The 20807-nt window shown below is 35.9% G+C and overlaps 1 protein-coding gene across 1 annotated transcript in view; it reads right to left on the bottom strand.

Annotated features, from left to right (window-relative positions):
• OR10AD1 (olfactory receptor family 10 subfamily AD member 1) overlaps positions 1-20807 on the bottom strand; it is a 90934-nt gene that overhangs the window by 29584 nt on the left and 40543 nt on the right. Inside the window, exon 2 of the mRNA XM_086713553.1 lies at positions 3320-3441. The gene's annotated coding sequence lies outside the window, so the exon portion shown is untranslated. The remainder of the gene's footprint in view (positions 1-3319; positions 3442-20807) is intronic.

Genomic DNA, 20807 nt, shown 5'->3' with positions numbered 1-20807 from the left:
CAACTTGAAGAGTTTTTAAATGTTCCCATGGCAAAAGACATGAACAGCCATTTCTCCAAAGAAGACATACAGATGGCCAACAGACACATGAAAAGATGCTCAACATCATTCATCATCAAGGAAATGCAATTCAAAATCACACTGAGGATCACCTCACACCTGTCAGAATGGCTAAAATCAAAAACACAAGAAGTAACAAGTGTTGACAAGGTTGTGGAGAAAAAGGATCCCTCTTGCACTATTGGTGGGAATGCAAACTGGTGCAACCACTCTGGAAATAGTATGGAGGCTCTTCAAAAAATTAAAAATAGTATTGTCTTATGACCTAGCAATTGCACTACTAGGTATTTACCTAAAGGATACAAAAATACAGATTCAAAGGGGCACATGCACCCCTATGTTTACAGCAGCATTATCAACACTAGTCAAATTATGGAAAGAGACCAAATCACCATCAACTGATGAATGGATAAAGAAGATGTGGGGGTACCTGGGTGGCTCAGGTGGTTGAGCATCCAACTCTTGATTTTGGCTCAAGTCATGATCTCATGGTTTGTGAGTTCAAGCCCCACATTGGGCTCTGAACTGACAGTGCAAAGCCTGCTTGGATTCTCTCTCTCCCTCTATCTCTGCCCCTACCCCACTCATGCTCTCTTTGTCTCTCAAATAAATAAACTTTAAAAATAATTAAAAAAATGAAGATGTGGGATACATACACACACACACACACACACACACACACAGGCATATTTACTCAGCAATCAAAAAGAATGAAATCTTGCCATTTGCAACAATGTAGAGGGAGCTAGAATGTATTATGCTAAGTGAAATAAGTCACAGAAAGACAAATACCAATGATTTCACTCATATGTGGAATTTAAAAACAAAACAAATGAACAAAGGGAGAGAGAGAGAGAGAGAGAGAGAGAGAGAGAGAGAGAAGACAGGAAACAGATTCTTAACTATAGAGAATGAACTGATGGTTACCAGATGGGAGGTGGGTGGAGGGATGGGTGGATTAGGTGATGGGGATTAAAGAGCACACTTATCATGATGAGCACCAAGTAATGTATAGAGTTGTTGAATCACTATATTGTACACATAAGACTAATATAACACTGTATGTTAACTATACTGGAATTAAAATTAAACTTTAAAAAAATATGTGGTATAGATGTGTATATATGTGGCATATATGTACAATTAATATTATTCAGCCATATAAAGAATGAAATATTGCCATTTGCAACAACATAGATGGAACTAGAGGGTATAATGCTAAGTGAAATAAGTCAGTCAGACAAAGACAAATACCTATGGTTTCACTCATATGTGGAATTGAAGAAACAAAACAAAGAAAAAAGAGACAAACGAAAAAGCAGGCTCTTAAATATAGAGAACAAAGTGATGGTTAGAGAGGAGGTAGATGGGTGAATGAGTGAATTAGGTGAAGGAGATTAAGAATACACTATCATGATGAGAACTGAGTAATGTATAGAATTTTTGAATCACTATATTATACACCTTAAACTAATGTAATGCTGTATGTTAATGATGCTGGAATTAAAATAAATAAATAAAATAAAATGTCCCCATGCCCTAGCTGCATATCAGACCAATTAAAACAGAATGTATTGAGAGGGCTCAGTCATCAATATTTTTAAAAGTTCCCTAGTAAGTCCAATGTGCAGCCAAATTTGAGAATTATTAAAATAGAGAAGACAAAGAGCTATGACAAAATAGGGCCAGGCTCTGATAGTTCCTTAGGTGAGTTCTTTCTAATATTGCAGCAATCAGATATTTTTGAAGGCTACCAAATCTGTTTACAAGAACAGAAAAAATAAAAGCTTCCTGATTACTTTTAGAAAGTCATAAAACCACTGATACCAAAACCTAAAAAGTACACAAAAGAAAATTTTGACCAAGATAATTTATATTAATAAGGAAATAGGCAAAACAAATTATTAGCAAATGGAATTCACTAGTGTGTTCAAAGAACAGTGCACCATGCTAACTGAAATTTATTCCAGGGATTTAAGGTTTTTCTTATATGAAGAATTCTACTAATAAAACTCACCATATTAATATGCCAAAGATCAAAAGTGTCTAGTCAATGAGATGTAAAAACATTTGATAAAATTCAGCAGTGATACCTGATTTTAAAAATCCTTAGTAAAATAGGACTAGAAAGAGGCTTCATGGCATAATTTAAAAAGGGCACTTGTGATGAGCACTTGGGTGTTATATGTAAGTGATGAAATACTAAATTCCACATCTGAAACCAATTTTACCATATATGTTAACTAACTAGAATTTAAATAAAAACTTGAAATAAAAAATGTATCTAAATTAAAATAATTATGTATATTATGTGTTAGGTATTGTTTGTTCTACATGCGTTTTAGGTAATAAGTGCTCTAACTTCAAAATCATGCATGGGGTAGGTAATCTTTCTTCTAACTTCACAGAAAGGATCAGTAATTTGCCCAACATCACACAGTAAATAGTGAAGCATGGATTCAAATCTGGGAAGTCTGATTCCAAAGCTTCACTGTCAACTACCCCCAAACCTACAGGGGTTTGAATGCCCTACAAGTACCAGCCAAAGCATATGACAAATGAATTAAAGGAGTAGGGTGTTGGTAAGTGTTTAACAGATGGCTCTGGGAGGGGCTCTGATCTATAGCATTTGCCAATTTCCAAAGTGTAAATCCTCCCACCATGACCTATTTCAAGCTAGAAATGATTGAAACCACTAAACATGTTTTAGGAATGGATACACCTTAGGTTACTATCATATAATTTTTACAACCATATAGATACAATAGATGTAAATAACCTTGAGAACATAGATATTAGTAAAATATAAATGAAAAAACTTTGGAAGTAATGAATTTTAGTATTACCTTTGTTTTTTAATATAATTTATTTGGTTTTAAGTTTATATAATTTGTTTATAATAGCTCTGTTTAACAAGTTCTTAAAATTCCTGAAAATTTAATAATTGACCCTTGAGAGCTGGTACTAACTGGCTCTAGTACACCACTGGAATGAAAAAAGGAAAGGGCAAAATTATCATTATTTGTAGAAGATATTTCTAGGATTGGGGTGAATTTCTCCTCTCTATGTTTCTGCCTCAACTTATAGGGAGGCCAGAATTTCTACCTAAATTTCTCCCATCAGGAGGGAATAATGTTACAGGAAACACTTTGACCCCACTGTTCATCTTCACTCTACAAATAAATACCCCTCAGGCACTGGTTACATATATTATGATACATACATAAAATGGGACAATCTTTTGGAAATTGTGTCTTACCTCACTCTATGAGGCGGAAATGGCCTTTTTGTCACCAAATCACTGCAACAGGTAAAAAAAACAGTCTCGTGGACTCCGAGGATGAGCTAGCCCAGGAAGAACATCTGATGTTGGAATCCTCTCTGGAAAAGATGGTGCCCCTAAAAGTTTACATAATCCCTCATATATAACCTCTCAAATCATTCCAAATGAATGTCTATTCAGATAAAACTTCTTTACTCATTTATAGTAATTTATAGTTTACAAAAGCACAGTCACATATATAATCCCATTTAACTCTTACAAAAATCTTGTGAAGTAGACGCTACCTCCATTTTACAGATCAGGAAACTGAGGCTCAGAGAGCTAAAGTAATCTGCTCAAGATTATATAGCTATTAAATGAAAGCAATGGGAAACTACAGCTTTAAAGTCCTTAGAATACCTTTTTCACCACACCAAGGTGCCTCAGGCAGAGGTGTTACTACCTCTTTCAGGTTATACCATTAATGAATGCCTCATTTATTCAGGAATACACACACACATATGTTATAACCCTCCTTTCCTTGTAGTTACATTCCTCATTCTTTGAATTTAATCATGGTAAAGAACAACTTATTGAGAGTGGGGGTAAAGTCCCTTTGAAGTTTGAATACATTCATTAACCTTTTCCGTCAAGCTGAATATTCATGAGACCTTTTACCATGCCATGCTATCCTTATTTCTTTATTACCTTTAAAGTTTCCAGAAATAAGAAAAGAAACAACTAAAGAAAAAATTGATTGGAGACACGGAGGAAAGTATAATAAGAACTAAATAAGCACATTTTGCATTTTTAAAAATTCAATGTGTATAATGCCTTTGGCTGATGGGCTGATCAGATCATCCCTGAAACAAACAATTACATGCTAAGGAAGGGACTGAATCAGAAGAACACTGGAAAGAGACATTTAAGATGTTAAGAAAGAACAATCTGGGAAATATCCCTATTCAAATATGCAACCAAATGTTCTCCACCTCTCACAAGACAGAGCTATAGGAATGAAGGTAAGTGCAACAAGAGTATTAAATTAGAGAAAAGGAATACTTTACTGATTTTAATGAGGGATTTGAAAGCATCATAGTGACTAAGGAGTGATAAAAAGTCTTTTTGGTGGTCTTTGGAAATAGGACAGATTCCAGTGCATCGGGTCTTGTTTCAGCTCAAAATGGTCCAAAAGCAAAGAGTGGACTGGAGCCTTCACTTCCTTCTGTCTGCTTTCTTGTTTAACAGCATCAAGACACAACCACTCATTTAAGTAGGAGACTGGGTGACCTCTCTGCTTCTTCCTCACTCATCTCCATATCCAATTAGCCTTTCATTCTCTCATTTTAACCTCCTCCACTCCCTTTATGCACCCTACACTCCAGTTACTATTTACCATACACAAACCCACCCATCTGTTCATTCACTCATCACTTGGTGCCTACTATGTACACACTCCACTCCTACTTGCCTCCATGCTTTCACACATGCTGGTTGTTTGGTGTGTAATGCCCTTTACCTCTATTGGCACCTGGTGAATTCTTTCTTATTTTTTTGTGACGCAGATCATATGCCACCTCCTCAACAAAGCCTTCCCCAATAGCCTATCATTCCCCCCCAGCTTTCTTTTACGGAAAATAGCTTAATTTCTTTAGAAGTAGCTTTTTAAAATTCCATTATTTGCTCTTTTTCTTTTTGAGTATAGTTGACACACGATGTTACATTAGTTTCAGGTATACAACATAGTGATTCAACACCTCTACATGCTGCGCTATGTTTATCACAGGTGTAGCTACCATCTGTCATGACGCAACACTATTTGCTCTTTGAGCCACAAGTGCTGTATAAAGTTTAAACAAGGCCCCCAAAATAATCAGAAGAATTAAATTAAATTAGATCAATTCTCAGGAAGAGACCAATACTGAAATATTTACAACTATATAATGGATTAGCTAAGAAATAAATACTAAATATAATTGATAGAAATAATCCATACAAAAATAAAACTGAACATAGGTAAAACTGGATATGCTAAGATTTAGATCTACAAATTTTGACCTGGGAAAATGGAACAGGAAAAAATATGTCTGCAAAAGAAAACCTACGGTAGCAGAAGCTATTATGTAAACTTGATTTGTATGAAGGCTGATAACAGAACTGTGTTGGTATATTAAACATAAAGGAATTAGTTTGGGTGAAAATGATTTAGTATTGACAGAAATTGGAAATATCTTAAGTACTATACTAGAAAGTTGGTTAAGGAATTAATTTGGGTTAATAGAATTATTAAGAGTAATTTCATATCAAGAATTTATATGGATTCGGTGTTGGTATAATTCCAATTTAAATGTTTGTATTCATTAACATAGAATCAACTTCAGGGCCAAAATAGTGAGGGAAAACATAACTACAAGGTGATAGTTGTGGAACAAAAGTATCTACCTGTTATCCAACATAGAGTAAACTTTTGATTAATGATTTTTGAACAAGGAAATGAATATTTAAACAGTATAATTTTGTTGATCACTTTCTAATTATGTAACCCACTAACTGAAATCTGTTTTAAATTCATATTTACCAAATTTGCAATATTGAATATATGATTATATTATTTTAATCCTCTTTGAAAATGTTGCATTACTCTGTGTGCTTCTCCCTTTCTATATAGCTTTCTTTTGAACATTTCAAGGAGTTTTAAATTCTAATTTATATAGTGACCTTTCTGCCTTAATTTCCAATGAACATATTATATTCTATTAGTCAGGAAATGAGAGTATTCAGTATAAGTCCATCATACAGAAAAAAGTAACAATTATTCTTTTACAGTTAGAGAAATCACCATCATAACATTTAATATTTCATTATTTCATTGATTCTTCTGCTTTCCAAAAGAGAAAGAGAAACTTGAGGACAAGAGAAAAGAAATATAAATTAATGCTTTAGTTTAAGAAAGCAACTAGAGGGGCGCCTGGGTGGCGCAGTCGGTTAAGCGTCCGACTTCAGCCAGGTCACGATCTCGCGGTCCGTGAGTTCAAGCCCCGCGTCGGGCTCTGGGCTGATGGCTCAGAGCCTGGAGCCTGTTTCTGATTCTGTGTCTCCCTCTCTCTCTGCCCCTCCCCCGTTCATGCTCTGTCTCTCTCTGTCCCAAAAAAATAAATAAACGTTAAAAAAAAAAAAAAGCAACTAGACACTTCACACCACAACCTAATTACAATTGTATAAAATTTTGCATATATTTCAAAAGCTCACAGAAAAACTGGAAGAAAATAGTATTGAATTTTGAATGAAGGAGAACTTCTGAACCAGAGGTGATAAATCATCACCCCTCTGGCCTACAGAGATGTGTTTTATTAAACTACAGTCTTCTGTAAAGGATACCTCACATAAAAATCTAGATTCTGCTTCCCAGGGAAGAACAATCAGAAGGTCTTGCTGCACTGTGCCTGTTCTCATCATCAACTCATTGGAGTTTAGTGCTGGTCTCTGTTCCAGGCTAGTGGGACTGGAAGGTCAGTCCCAAGACACGCCATTGTCATGCCATTGCAATGTCTATTTGACCACTTAAGGAATTTGTGCTTGAGGTCTTTCTCTCAGTCATACAAGAAATCATGAAGAGAAAGATAGATTTGATAGATTTTTACATCAAATGGGAAACTTTGGTACAACAACAACAACAAAAAACTACCTTATGTATTTTTAACAAATAACTGATTCAAAAAGAACACAAATACAAGGGGCAACAATATATTAAATTTATTATGTAAAAAGCCCATCCAAAACACCTAATGTCAAGAGATAAAAAGAATAAAGCATCATGATAAGTCTAGAGAAAGAGAAAAAAGAGAGAAAAATAAAAGAATAAGAACTCGTAACTCAGAAGTGGAAAAACCATCCCAAAGCATTCAAACTTATTAGTAATCAAACAACAGTTTTAAAACAATCAGATACCATTTCTGATCCATAAATTAAAAAATTTTAATTACAACATCAATGCTGGTGAAATTGTACTCCATTCTTGGTTGGAAAGCAGTTTGGCAATAGGTACCAAAAACTTTAAGAATGTTAATTCCTTTTAATGTAAGGTCCCTTTAAAAATACAGACCTTGGAGTCCAAACATCTGGATTTAAATCCTGGCTTCTCCACTTACCAACTGCGTAAACTGAGGCGACTTAAATTAACATGCCTCAGTTTCTTCCTTTCTAAGATGAGAATAATACTGATAGTACCTACTTTATTGGATTATGAGGATTAAATGAATCAATACTTGTGAATTTTCTGGAATAGTGCCTGGCACATTGTGCTATATAAGTTTGCTAAATGTGAATAGATTCAACTATTTTAAAAACTGACTCCAAGAAATTAATTACCAGTTGAGAAAAAGCTTTATATACAAAATTATAAATTATCACTATTTATAATAGCAAAAAAAAAAAGCTATAGTAGAGGAATGGTTATATCATTGAAAATTAAAGAAATATGCAGTCGTTAAAATTATGTTTATGAACTCTGTGTAATAATGTTGAAATACTTACATTATAAATTTAAGCAAAACAAAAAGCAAGATACAAGTCAGTATATTTGGTATTCTCACTACATTAATTAAAAAGAAATTTGCTTTGTATTGATAAAAGATTGGAAGGAAGTTCACCAAAATGTTGAATGGCTGCTTATAGATGATAGAACTATAAAATATTTATTGTTTAACGCTTTTCTCTACTTTCCATTTATTTAAAACTCAGCATTCCTCTACTTTTATGTATTTCTTTACACACATTTTCAAGGTAGAAAGTGATGTTATTATTCTATGATTTAGCTGTTATAAAGTACACCAAAGATAACACACTTCTCATTTACCCATTACATCTTCTTACTCTTAGTGTTTAAATACTCCTCTTAAACTGAACATTGTGTAGTACTAGTTTGATAAATAGTTACATATGTATGCAATTAAAGTTTATTGAAAATATTAAAAAGGGATAATTCAACTTAATACTTAATTTATTCATTCACTCAACCAATATTTATTAAGAGCCTCTTATGGGCCAGGCCCTGTTTTAGACACTTGAAAAAGTGATCAAAATCATTGTCCTCATGATGCTTCCATTCCACTGGAATTATGAAAATAAAGTGGGAATGGCTTTGGCTAAAAGAATCTTGAGATGTCTACAAATATACTTCTCAAAGGATTTAGAAGGGTTAGATTCATGGTATAATTAACCAAAGTCAAACAAATTTAATTCTTAGGCATATTGACCTCAGATGACCATACTCTGAGATGATTTCCTTAGATGTTAAAATTAAGAAAAATAAAGACAGACCCCTAAACAAATGCAAAAATAGAAAATACCTGAAGTCATTTAATTACATACAAGATGTTACAAATTCAATAAATGTTAACCTATCATTGTGAAAATTAACCATTAGGCTCACAGGAGAATTGGTTTTAGGATACTTAGTTTTCTCTCTTTGGGCTATGGTAGAATTAATAACTAAATAGCTTTTGGGCCTTTTTTAGTGGTAATTAAAAGGGGTACTGCTATCAAATGCCTGGATATGTCTAACCTACATCTATTATGGAACAATTTATGTTATCCTAGCCTCAGAAAAAATTAAGATTTATGTTGAAACTTTTCTTTACTATGTGATAGACAACCTTAACAAATTTGTTAAATTAGAATAATATTTTCTATTATGTTATCTAGACATTTTCCAAGGTAAATGTAGTTTCTTTCCCTTTCTCTGCCCTCTAATACTTGGATCCACTGCAAAGTCTCCATATTTCTGAAATTGAGAGACTCTGAACCACACTTCACATCTAATGATGGACTGACTGACAGTGAGAGGGCCCTTGCTTAGCATAACAGATCTTTACAACTATGCACAAGACAGAAGAACAAGCTCTATTTACAATGAAATTTCTCTGGCATTCACATGAGTGAGAGACAGCACAGATAACCTTATTTGAGAACTTTATTTCAATTGATTTTCTTAATTCTCGATGGATCTCAAATCCACTTATCCTTTCTGCTAAAATACTTAATAGTTGTTCAGAGTTTCCCCTCCAGAATAACAATCTAAGCTATATACAAAGCAAAAATCAAATAAAGCCAAGAATACATTCCTCCTCCTGACATTTCCCTCCTCTTAGAAGGGGATTTAAATAATTTGTGGAAAAAGTCCTAAATAACCCCCAAAACCTCCTCCTGACTCCAAATACCCTAAAATGTAGAGGGAAAACAAAATGAAAAGGTGACAAATTAATCCATACATAGCATGATTAATCCTTAAACATTAAGAATTTGGCTATTTGTACAAGATGGATTTGTAGGAAATTATACCGAAGGACTTTGTGATTGATGAAGGCAAAACTGAACATTAGACTGGCTCTTTTCAGCAGTATTAGCAGTCATGGTTAATGTGGACTATGTGTCATTTATGTTGTCTTGAAAAATTGTACTGATTGTAAAAATAACCAGAAACACAAAGATAGGGACATGAGATAGACACATATGAAAAAGTCTTGGAAAGAACTAGAGTTAGTTGGTCAATTATATAGATGGTATTAAGAAGTGAAATAATCACTTTTTGAGATCCAACATCTACATGTGAAACTCACATATATATGGTAGACGTGTAGAAAAAGCTTAGGGTTTGGAATTAGATAAATCAGTACTTACATCTCAGCTTTAATCACTTACTAATAGTATTTTGGGATATCATCTCTGGTTTGTCAAATAGTGTAAAGATTAATTGATAATGGAAATAATACACTTAAAGTGACCTACAAACAGTAATTGCTTAGTACATGTTCATTACCTTCTCCTTTACTTTTCTCCCACCTTTTCTTATTTGCACCTATATGTCGGAAGAGATCCTTTAAGGTCTTGAACCAATGTTCCGCTGCCATGGAAAATTTCTAGGTAGAAACTATGGTTTAAAAAAAATCACTTTTCCAGATCAGGAAATTCTTTTGGATAGCAGATTAAACTCCTGTCCCATCTCTGGCTCCTTGGCTTACTTCCTTGTAATTTTATTTATTCTGTAGATCTTAGAGGAAATGAGAAAAACTGAATCTTCATGTTATTTACCTTATTTTGTAATATATTTGCAAACCTCTTTAAGAATCCTAACCCATCTTTTCTCAAAGGTACAGGAAAGAAAAATGCACAGATATACAGGAAAACTATGCAGGCAAATGGATTGGGAGAAAAACACAAATGAGAAGGGAGGAAGAAAAATAAATCATGAGGCAGATAGAAGAAAATAAAGTAGATGAGCAGCAAACAATGTAAAGTCAAATAAGGAAATAAAGTGAAAGTTACAAATAAAAGGAAACAAGAATAGATTGTGAAAAATGTAATTGCAACAATCCCTCCCATTTCTGTGATTCTCCATGGCTTAGATTCTCTCATTTGCTCCTCACAACAACCAGTGAGGAATTTTGTGCTCTTAAAAGGTGCCACTAACAGGACTTTAAGATGGGGAAATGGAGTTTCAGGAAAGAATAAACAAGCTGACTTATCAAGTAGCTAGATGGGGATAGAGGCAAGACTAATTATGTGGTCTTTCAGGGGCTCCTGGGTGGCTCAGTCAGTTAAGCATCAACTTTGGCTCAGGTCATGCATGATCTCACGGTGTGTGAGTTTGAGCCCCGCATTGGGCTCTGTGCTGTCAGCTTGGAACCTGGAGCCTGCTTCAGATTCTGTGTCTCCCTCTCTCTCTGCCCTTCCCCTGCTCACACTCTCTCTCTGTCTCTCTTTCTCTCAAAAATAAATAAAAAACATTAATTAAAATTTTTTTTAAATTATGTGGTCTTTTACTGTCCTCACACCTCTGTGGATCAAGGCCACTTATAAATAAAGTATTAAAACCAAAATAAATTTTCTGGCTTCATGCTGAAAGAGGATGGAAAAATGGTGAAAGGAGGGATCTAGAGAAAAGGAGGGGAAGGACATAGTGAAGAAAGAGCTAGAAAATGAGAGAAAAAAATCCCCAGAAAGATGAAAAGCCAAATAGGAAACAGACTGAAAGGCTCACATAAGCATAATGGCATACGTCCGTGGATGATGTGGAACCAATCCCCCAATCTAGGGGTTTAGAATCCTCTCACTTCAACCAGGTGACTCTGAGAATAATTAGTCTGGGCTCTGGGTTCTATCTGCCTTGTATACAGGTCACCTCAAAACCAGACCAAACTGCTCATCCAAGTCATCTGCCCCTCAGCCAGAGCCAGAAGGGCAGGTGGGAAGACTCAGAGCCTGATAGAAACATGGAGGACACAGAGAAAGAAGCAACTAACTGGAGAGAGTTAGGCAAGAAGAGATACAGCTAGACATCTAAAGAATAAACAGAGCAAGGCAGAGGTAAACTGAGTTAAGATCTGTAATGTCATCAATGGTCATTGTGTGTAGAGCCCTGGTGTGATCTGATCTGAACACAGGTGATTGCTGAGGGAGCCAGTGAGTGTTCATCTCTGATGATACCAAGAGAGGATGTCAACTTTCAGCATGGGAGAACTGAACATATTCACTGACCTTCTCCATGGGCTTCAGCATCTGCAGGCGAGGACATTGGCTGTACTGATGTCAGGCCCAGAGTGAGGATGCAGTGAATTCAGTTGTAAGCCAGCTGCTCATTTATAGTGTGAGTTCCTGATTCTCTACTCCCTCTGACTCTATAGTACTCTCCATGATGTCTCTCTCACCCCACCCCCTCACAGGTTTACCAGGATATCCAATAGGCTCTCAACATTAGGTAGAGGCTACTTCTTACTGGTCACTGACAGGAAACTAACAGATGAACAATCTATTCTTTCAGTCTGCCTTAGTCTGACCAGGTCTCAGGAGTTTAAGCAGATTAGACCAGTCCTAGGATCCCCAGGGAGACTTGTCCATTGGCAAAGGGCCCTGGAATTTTTGAGTTAGCTTCATTTTTTTCTAGGAAGAATCTTTTCCCCACCCAAGATTGCTATTTGGAAGAACTAAGGGTCAGGTTATCTTCATGGTTCCTGCTCCCTTATGCCAGACAAAGAACCCTCATCCTCAAAGGTAGAACCTACCTACCTACCACTCTGACACTCCAACCCAAGGGATTCAGGAAGATGTAATCCAACATAGGACCCCAGGAAATGAAATGGATAGTAAGTTTTCTTTGGAAAAATGTTTATTCAAGATAGTTCCTGAACTGAATCAGTTATCCAGTCATCTTCAAAATTTCCTGTTTGTCTCATAGGCTTTTTTCTTACAGTTGTTTTCTTACAATGAGAATTCAAACAAGACCCAAAATTTACAAGCAGCACAGGAAAGAGTGGGTCCATATCAAAAGACTAATTCTGCATACCTCTCCTAGTGGAGGAGAGGTTATAATTTCCTCCCTTGCCTTGTTCAGTTGGGCTTAGCAATTGCACAGGGCCGAAGCTATAAGAGCAACATTTCAATCTCTGCTGTGAGCTCAGCCAGAGACTACAGGGCTGATAATGAGAAAATAAATATGTAATATTTATTTGGCCTGAAATCTGGCTTGAAATACTCCCTTCCAGGAGTACCAGATACTGAAGCTAAGAGATTCCACATGATACCACCTTCCAGGAAGCAGCCATTACAGGCATTTTATTTTATTTTATTTATTTTTTTTTTTAAATTTTTTTTTTCAACGTTTATTTATTTTTGGGACAGAGAGAGACAGAGCATGAATGGGGGAGGGGCAGAGAGAGAGGGAGACACAGAATCGGAAACAGGCTCCAGGCTCCGAGCCATCAGCCCAGAGCCCGACGCGGGGCTCGAACTCACGGACCGCGAGATCGTGACCTGGCTGAAGTCGGACGCTTAACCGACTGCGCCACCCAGGCGCCCCAATTACAGGCATTTTAAAGAGGATGGGGTCTCCCAACTACATTTTCTAGAACCCCAGAACTCCTTTTCAGTCTTTTCTAATGTTGGGTAGACTTTCTTTCTGTGGAAGTGATTTTAGGTAAATCTTAGGCACTTTACTCATTCCCCTCTTCTTTCTTCCATCCTTTTTTCCTGAATGGCCCTTACTCTCTAAAGCTTACCAAGAGAGTATGAAGAGTGGATCTGTTTGGATTTGGTGTATGCTTTTCTACTTATACTGGTTTGAAGTTTGTAGCACCCTCTGTCTTCTAATTGTGGTGAGGCATGTCTTTTGTTGAATTTTATTTCTTCTTTTTGACCTATATTGCTTTTGAAGTATTTGTGGAGAGATTCAGTTTTAGGTAGCTATCATTATCCTTGACTAGCCAGATTCCAGCCACTTTGGTTTCTATTTTTGCAACTAAAGTCTTCCTTTGGCCTAATATCTCTTCTTTGTCAATAGTATCTTTTCCCTCTGGCTATTCTTAAGACTTTTTCTTTGTGTTTGGTATTTTGAAATTTCACTATCTTTTTTTACTATTATTATTTTGAAAGAGGGAGAGAGAGTATGTAACAGGGGAGGGTCAGAGGGAGAAGGAGAGAGAGAATTTTAAGCAGGCTTCATACTCAGTGCTCAGAGCAAACGATGTGAGATCATGACTTGAGCCAAAATCTAGAGTCAGATGCTTAACCGACTGAGCCACCAAGATGCCCTTACCTTTTTTATCTATCCTATTTGAGATTTGTTGTCCTTCCAAAATTTTGTTTAATATTTATTTATTTTGAGAGAGAGAGTGGGAGAGGAGCAGAGAGAGAGGGAGAGAGAATCCCAAGCAGGCTCCATGCTGTCAGTAAAGAGCCAGACACAGGGCTCAATCCCACAAACTATGAGATCATGGCCTGAGCTGAAATCAAGAGTTGGTTGCTTAACCGACTAAGCCACCCAGCCACCCCCTGGGTAATTCTTCAGTTCCATAGCTAATAAGTTTTCTAATTATTTCTTCTATTATGTGTAAGGTACTATTTAAATGTCTAAGTTTTTTATTTCAAAAAATGTTTTGACTTATATATCTTATTTGTTTCTTCCAATACATCTGCCTTCACTGATAGTATCTTGTTCCTTTCTCATGTTTCCAACCTCAGATTTTATTTCTTTGAACATCTTAAGCATACTTACATTGTATTATTAAGCCCAAAATTCCATTATCTGAAAATACTGAGGTGTCCAGTGTGATATTTTTTGTTTCTGTTAACTGTTGCTCAGAGTAGTTGCTTTGTAATTTTGGATCATCAGTTCGTGTTTAGCTGGATTTCACATATGGAAATCCTGTGCAGTCTATTTTATGAGAGGATTTATGTTTGCTTCTGTCAAGTGCTCCAGAAAGATACTAACTCAGAGCCATCTTATAATTATTTGGCTTAGAATTATTATTCTGTGTTCCACCATGCACAAAGTGTAAATTAGCAAAGGTTTGTGGTCAAATTTTCAAGGGAGATTCCCCCCGCCTCCAGAACTAATATACACAGATATCCATGTTGCTTTCCTCTGCCAACGGGAAGATTATTTTCTTGAGCATTCTTTTACTAAGTGTGTAGGCCTTTGAGGAGACAGCTTGAGACATGATTTCATTTCCAACTTCCTACATTATGTAGAGCCAAGGGTTTGTCTCTTGTTCCAGTATAGTCTTCTGAAGCCTCTTATGTATTGAGATCTTCAAATATTCCCCCCAAAACATGGTGTTACTGTCATTCTGATTTTCAGTTTTTTCTGTTTTTGCCCACTGAGTGTTTTCCTTATTTTCTTGAAGGCTCAGCAATAATTTGATAGGATTTAAAACATATTTTATATATCATTGTTAGGATTTTATAGTTGTGTATGTGGGAAGGGATGGAAAGGTGGATGAGAAATGGAAATCCTTCTCCAAATCTTCTTATATATTGATATATAGTTTATATTAAGTAAAATTTACCCTTTTTGGTACAGTTATATTTGATATATATGACTATATATATATATAGTCATATAGTCATGTAATCATCACTACACTCAGGACACATGTCCCCAGATTCATCATCTATCATTTCAAAAAACTCCCTCATGGCCCTATGTAGTTAATTTAGTCAACTCTTCCATCAACCCCCAACAGTCACTGAACTGTTTTCTGTACCTATAGTTTTGTCCTCTCCAAAATGTAATTAAAATTGAATTATATAGTACGTAGTCTTTTGAGTCTGCCTTCCTGTATTTAGCATAATGTATTTGAGATTCATCCATGTTGTGTATATCAATAGTTTGCTCCTTTTTATTTCTGAGTATTTCACTGTACAGATGTAGCAGTTTGTTTACCCATTTACCATTTGAAGGTATTCATTACCACTCAGAATGTCAGTTTTTGTGATTATAAATAAAGCTCCTATAAATATCTGTTTTTGTGTCTATGTTAAGTTTTCAATGCCCCTGAGTAGAAACCTAGGAGTGAGATTTCTAGGTGGTATATTAAGTGTTTCAATTTATGAGACACTGAAAAATTGTTTTACAAGAGGTTGTACCATTTTACATTCCCACCAGAAATATATGAGAAATATATGAGAGTTCCACTTGCATTATTTGTCAGCACTAGGTATTTTCAGATTTTTATTTTATTCTATAATTCTAATAAATGTGTAGTGTGATCAAATTGTGATTTTTATTTGCATTTCCATAGTGACTAATAATGATGAGCATTTTTCTTGTGCTTATTTTCCACCCATATATTTTCTCTGGTTAAATATCTATCAATTATTTTGCACATTTAAAAAGTTGGGTTGTTTTCTTATTATTTAGTTTTGAGCATTAGTGATGTATTTTGGATACAGATAGTATCTCAGATAAGTGCTTTGTAAATGTTTTCTCCAAGTCTGTGCTTGTTTTTTTTTTCATTCTCTTAATAGTAACTTTCAGGGGCGCCTGGGTGGCGCAGTCGGTTAAGCGTCCGACTTCAGCCAGGTCACGATCTCGCGGTCCGTGAGTTCGAGCCCCGCGTCAGTCTCTGGGCTGATGGCTCAGAGCCTGGAGCCTGTTTCCGATTCTGTGTCTCCCTCTCTCTCTGCCCCTTCCCCGTTCATACTCTGTCTCTCTCTGTCCCAAAACTAAATAAACGTTGAAAAAAAAAATAAAAAAAAAAATAGTAACTTTCAAAGTGCAAAAGTTTTAAATTTTGATGAAGTCTAATTTGACAATTTTTTTCTTTTATGGTTTATGCTTTTAGTTTCATAGTTAAGGAAACTTTGCCAAAGTCAAGGTCATAAGGATTTTTGTCTATGTTTTACTCTTGAAGTTTGATTATTTTACATGATACATTTAGGTCTATGACCCATTTTGAGTTAATTTTTTCATGAAGTACATGTTATGGGTTGAAGTTTGTTTTGCATATGTGTATTCAATTTTCTCAGTGCCATTTCTTAAAAATATCATCGTTTCTTTATTGAATTAACTTTGTACCTTGTTGAAAATAATTTGGCCATGTATACAAGGATCTATTTCAAAAATCGATTCCATTCCACAGATTTATAGGTCTATCCTTTTTCCAACACCACATAGTCTTTGTTATTGCAGCTTTATAGTAAATCCTGAAATCAGGTTATGTGAGTCCTCCAACTTTGTTGTTGTTGTTCTTTTAAATTAATTGACTCTATTGTTTGTTTGTTTATTTATTTATTTATTTATTTAGAGAGTCCGCACATGCATGAGCATAGGAGGGGCAAAGGGAGAGGGAGAGAGAATCTTAAGCAGGCTCTGAGCCTGACACAAGGCCCAAATCAGAGCTTGATCTCACAACTGTGAGATCATGACTTGAGTCAAAATATAGGGTCAGACACTCAACCAACTGAGCCACCCAGGAGCCCCAAATAGATTCTTTTATTTTTTTTTTTAATTTTTATTAAAATTCTTTTAAAGGTTTATTTATTTTTGAAAGAGAGAGAGAGAGAGAGAGAGAGAGAGAGAGAGAGAGAGCAAGCATGAGTGGAGGAGGGACAGAGACAGAGGAAGGCAGAAGATCCAAAGCAGGCTTTGCACTGACAGCAGTAAGTCTGATGCGGGGCTCAGACTCACAAACCATGAGATCATGACCTGAGCTAAAGTTGGTCGCTCAACCAACTGAGCCACTGAGGTGCCCCTAGACTCTGCTTTTAAGAGCAGCTTTAGGAGGCACCTGGGTGGCCAGTTGGTTAAGTGTCTGGCTTTGGCTCAGGTCATGATCTCACAGTTCGTGAGTTTGAGCCCTGTGTCAGGCTCTGGGCTGACAGCTCAGAGCCTGGAACCTGCTTCAGATTCTGTGTCTCCCTCTCTGCCTCTCTCCCACTTGTGCTTGTCCCCCCCTCTCTCTCTCTCAAGGATGAATAAACATTAAAAAAAATTTAAAAAAAAGAGCAGCTTTAGATTTACAGAAAAATTAACATAAAATACAAATAATTCCTATATACACTCCAACATCTTACCCCACCCACCCAACTTCCTCTGTTATGAACATTTTGCATTAGTGTGGTCCATTTTGTTACTACTGATAAGCCAATATTTATATGTTAACTAAAATCCATTGTTTATATTACGATTCACTCTGTGTGTGTACATTCTATGGGTTTTAAAAAATGTATAATGGCATGTATTTACCATCACAGTGTCATACAGTATAGCTTCACTATCCTGTGAAACACCTGAGTTCCACCTATTCATGCCTCCCTCTTTCCTCCTGGACTCTTGGCAAAACAAACAAAAACTGATTTTTAAAAAAATTGTCTCCATAGTTTTGCTTTTTCCAGAATATCATATAGTTGGAATCATACAGTATGTACCCTTTTCAGATTGCCTTATTTCACTTACTAATATGCACTTAAGAATCTTCCATGTCTTTTTGTGGCTTGATAGTTCATTTATTTTTATCATTGAGTAATATTCCATTGTATGGATGTACCACAGTTTGTTAACATAGTCACCTGTTGAAGGACATCTTGCTTCTAAGTTCCAGCAATTTTGAATAAAGCTGCTATAAACATTTGTCTACAGTTTACCTCTCATTTGGGTAAGTACCAAGGAGTGCAATTGCTGGATCATATGGAAAGAGTATGTTTATGAGTGATGTTGAGGATTTTTTCATGTGGCTGTTAGCCATTTGTATGCCTTCTTTGGAGAAGTGTCTTCTGCCCATTTCTTAACTGGATTATTTGTTTTTGGGGGTTGAATTAGGTAAGTTCTTTATAGATTTTGGATATTAGCCATTTATCCAATATGTAATCTGCAAATATCTTCTCTCATTCTGTAGGTTGCCTTTTAGTTTTGTTGATTGTTTCCTTCGCTGTGCAGAACCTTTTTATTTGATAAAGTCCCAATGGTTCATTTTTGCTTCTGTTTCCCCTACCCCCAGAGACATATCTAGGAAGAAATTGCTACAGCTGAGGTCAAAGAGGTTGCTGCCTGTGTTCTCTCCAGGATTTTAATGGTTTCCTGTCTCACATTTAGATCTTTCATCCATTTTGATTTTTTGTGTGTGTATGGTGTAAGACAGTGGTCTGGTTTCATTCCTCTGCATGTCACTCTCCAGTTTTCCCAACACCATTTGTTGGTGGAACAATAACAAATGTTGTTTTTCCATTGTATAAATGGATTTTTTTCCATTGGATATTCTTACCTGCTTTGTCAAAGATGAGTTGACCAAACAGTTGTGGGTCCATTTCTGGATTTTCTATTCTGTTCCATTGATCTCTGTGTTTCTGTGCCAGTACCATACTGTCTTAATGATTACAGCTCTGCTATATAGCTGGAAGTCTGGAATTGTGATGCCTCCCGCTTTGCTTTTCTTTTTCAACATTACCTTAGCTATTTGGGGTCTTTTCTGGCTCCATACCAATTTTAGAATTGTTTGTTCTAGCTCTGTGAAAAATGCTGGTGTTATTTCGATAGGGATTGCATTGAATATGTAGATTGGTTTAGGCAATATAGACATTTTAACAATATTTGTTCTTCCAATCCATGACCATGGAATGTTTTCCATTTCTTCGTGTCTTCTTCAATTTCTTTCATGAATGTTCTATAGTATTCAGAGTACAGATCTTTTACCTCTTTTGTTAGGTTTAATCTTAGGTATCATGCTTTTTGGTGCAATTGAAAATGGGATCAATTCCTTGGTTTCTCCTTCTGTTGCTTCATTATTGGTGGATAGACATGCAGCAAATAGCTTCACATTGACTTTATATCCTGTGACTTTGCTGAATTCACGCATTAATTCTAGTAATTTTTGGGTGGACTTTCAGGTTTTCCATATAGAGTATCATGTCATCTGTGAAGTGAAACTTTGACTTCTTCCTTTTCAATTTGCATGCCTTTTATTTCTTTTTGTTGTCTGATTGCTGAGGCTAGGACTTCCAGTATATGTTGAACAACAGTGGTGAGAGTTGGACATCCCTGTCATGTTCCCGACCTTAGGGGAAAAGCTCTCAGTTTGTCCCCACTGAGGATGATATTAGCTCTGGGTCTTATATCAGGGAAATATATTTCAAAACCACAATGAGATGCCACCTTACACCTGTCAGAATGGCTAAAATTAACAGCACAGGACACAACAGATGTTGGCAAGGATGCAGAGACAGGGGAACTGTCTTACACTGTTGGTGGGAATGCAAACTGGTGCGGCTACTCTGGAAAATAGTGTGTAGGTTCCTCAGAAAGTTAAAGATAGAACTACCCTAGGATCCAGCAATTGCACTACTAGGTATTTATCCAAAGGATACAAAAATACTGATTCAAAGGGGCACATGCACCCCAATATTTATAGCAGCACTATCAACAATAGGCAAATTATGGTAAAAGCCCAAATGTCCATTGACTGATGAATCATAAAGAAGATGAGGTATATATATATATACAAAGGAATGCTACTCAACCATTTAAAAAATGAAATTTTGCCATTTGCAATGATGTAGATAGAAGTAGAGTGTATTATACTAAGTGAAATAAGTCAGTCAGAGAAAGACAAATACTTTATGATTTCACTCATATATGGAATCTAAGAAACAAAACAGGTGAACATAGGGGAAGGAAAGGAAAAATAAAATAAGATAAAAACAGAGGGAGGCAAACCATAAGAAACTCTTAACTACAGGGAACAAACTGAGAATTGCTGGAAGGGAGGTGAGTGAAGGGATGGGGTAAATGGGTGATGGACATTAAGGAGGGCACTTGTGATGAGCACTGGGTGTTATATGTAAGTAATAAATCACTAAGTTCTACTCCTGAAACCAATACTACACTGTATGTTAACCTGAATTTAAATAAAATCTTGGAAATAAAATAAAGAGCATGTTTAGTTTTGTTAGAAATTGCCATACTGTCTTTCAAAATGACTATATCATTTTGCATTCCCACTAGCAATGAATTTAGAGTTCCTGTTGCTCGATATCTTCCCAACATTTAGTGTTATCAGTGTTCTGGATTTTAGCTGTTTTAATGGGTGTGTAGTGGTATCTCATTGTTTTAATTTGTAGTGCCCTAATGACATATGATATTGAGCATCTTTCATTTGCTTACTTCTTGTCATCTGTATCTCTTCTCTGATGAAGTATCTCCTCAGATCTTTTGCCT

The sequence above is a fragment of the Puma concolor genome, chromosome B4 (genome assembly GCF_028749965.1).
Source record: "Puma concolor isolate L17-30 chromosome B4, mPumCon1.1.hap2, whole genome shotgun sequence".
NCBI classification, from domain to species: domain Eukaryota; kingdom Metazoa; phylum Chordata; class Mammalia; order Carnivora; family Felidae; genus Puma; species Puma concolor.
Note: the sequence above shows the minus strand (reverse complement) of the source record. Positions and strands in the feature narration are given on the sequence as shown.